We start from the raw sequence: 2,201 nt of genomic DNA on the forward strand, positions 1-2,201 counted from the left end.
GTTAATATTTTTTTATTTAAATATGGTCAAACTTCATGAAATTTGACTTTAGACAATTCTTATATGCAGAGTAAAAAGGACCGGAGGGAATACGTAGGAACACGAGCTAGGTATGCAAGTAGTACGTACTTGGTCATACTCAAACACCTAGATAGATATATAATAAATAATAGACTGAAGATGTTAAGACCTTTTCAAGCGTTCTCATGGCATATATAGAAGCCATTGTACTTGGCCTGCTGCTTCAATACCGACGCAGTCTGGGCTCCAATCCTCAAAGGAGACGTAGTTGACTATCATAACTGATAAATCTTGTATAAGTAGATCCATAGGGCCAGCCGCATTTAAACTCTCAGTCTAAAAAAAGTTTTAACCTCCTCTATTAAAATTGGCAGGTTTATTGTATATATGAACTCCCCGTCACAACTTTCAACTTAAGAGGTAAAAGCTCCAACATTGCATCATCCTGAATTGCAAAATAACGGCTCATGAAAAAAAGACTGAGTGGTAATATTACATTAAAGTAAATTTTATGTACTAACGAGGACTACTTTTGATTATAGTGATGAAAGATTTTCGAAGGATAAGTATTATTTGTCAACCAATGTTGGATAGAAGTCTGGTATATTTGTATTATTTGTCGTACTCATAGCATCTTTATGCTATGTATAAGACTTGAAATCTATCATTTCCTACCAGACCATCTTGATGAATGCTGCGTCGCGCTGCATGGGCCATGACTATCCCTGGATGAAGCACTTTTATCCAATGCAGCTGGTATTTTTACATTACTGAACGATGGTGCCTGGACTGGGGAAATTTTGGTCCCTCAGAGCGTTGATAGTGATCATCCTCCAGCCGCAAGAACATAATAGGGCAGTACCCGTCACCCACTCCCATGGCTCTCTCTCCCTCGACGACGGTGATTGTCCCGTGCAACACCAGAAACAGGAACATGTAAGGCACTCCATCATCCAAAAAGCAGGGATTTTCCCAGCCGATTTTGATCCAGTATGTCCAGGGTCGGGGGCATCCTAGTTGTTCTTCACCATTTGTTGCAGCTGGTTGTTCGGGATAGTTCATTTACAATCAGGGGCAATACTAATTGCATGTCTAATCTAATTATGTATTTCTGTACTACAAGTTTAAGTTACGAAATTGTTCGTTCTCACGTTTTAGAATGAACGTGTTTCAAGACAAATGTTGTATAAGACCAAAAGAATATTTATTAATAAATCCTCCAAAATGAATCAGCAATACACAAAGCCTGAATACACCCAACATACACATAACTACTTGATCATACACACACACAGATAGTTGCTAGTAATAATTACTTGAATATACATAAAATACACATGTGCCCGCGAGTACAGAGATGCACTCAAGCCATGAGGCCGGCAATGGCAAGCAAAACGGCAAGGCCAAACCCCGTGGCCTCCACATTGGTGGCAGCAGAGACAGGTGTCGGTGGGGGAGCATTGCTTGCACTTGGGCCGTTGGCCGGGACGGGTGACTTAGAGGAGGAGCCTGGCATGATATCGATCTTAACCTTCATGCCGCCCGCGCAATGACCAGGGAAACCACAGATGAAGTACCGGGTGCCGGTGGCTGTGAAGGTGACAACATCATTCCCGGAGTTGAAGGTGGTGATGGGGTTGGCCGTGCTGCAAGAGTCGTAGTCTGCCTTGCTGACTTCAAGGACATCGTGTGCCTGAGGGGAGTACTTAAAGACGATCTGATCGCTGGTTTGGAAATTCCTAGAGGACGCCCAAGTGCCGTAGTTGGTGCTGAGGTCCCATGCGCCGCCCGGCTCACCCACGTTGTAGGTTGCCGCTGACGCGGTGCTCAGGACGGCCATCGCAGCCATGGCGAGAAGAATGGTTCTCTTGGCAGCCATTGCGGTTGGAACTGTAAAGAGAGCTAGCAGAGGAGATTATAACTTGTAAGGCAGGTGTGTATCGATCCTTGAGTGGAGAATGTGTTTGCTTTCCTAGGAGGCAGTGTCGGGTCCTTTATATAGAACAATACACAGGCTAGACCCGGTGTGATGGAGAAACATGTGCGGTTGGTGGGAGCGTAGAATGAAGTTTGTGTACCTGGATTTTGGACTTTGAATATTGTGTGTAGGTGGGAACACAAGCAGCTGGTACGTACTTGATCAAAATAGACCGAGGATGTGAAGACCGGGCTGTGCTGTT

The 2,201-nt window shown here is 44.3% G+C and overlaps 1 pseudogene; it reads right to left on the reverse strand.

Annotated features, from left to right (window-relative positions):
- Window positions 1-1,203: 1,203 nt before the first annotated feature.
- Window positions 1,204-1,987, reverse strand: LOC147987454 (mavicyanin pseudogene; annotated as a pseudogene).
- Between the last annotated feature and the right edge of the window lie 214 nt (window positions 1,988-2,201).

Source organism: Triticum urartu, chromosome 2A (genome assembly GCF_056163025.1).
Source record: "Triticum urartu cultivar PI428250 chromosome 2A, HENAU_Tu73, whole genome shotgun sequence".
Lineage (NCBI taxonomy): Eukaryota > Viridiplantae > Streptophyta > Magnoliopsida > Poales > Poaceae > Triticum > Triticum urartu.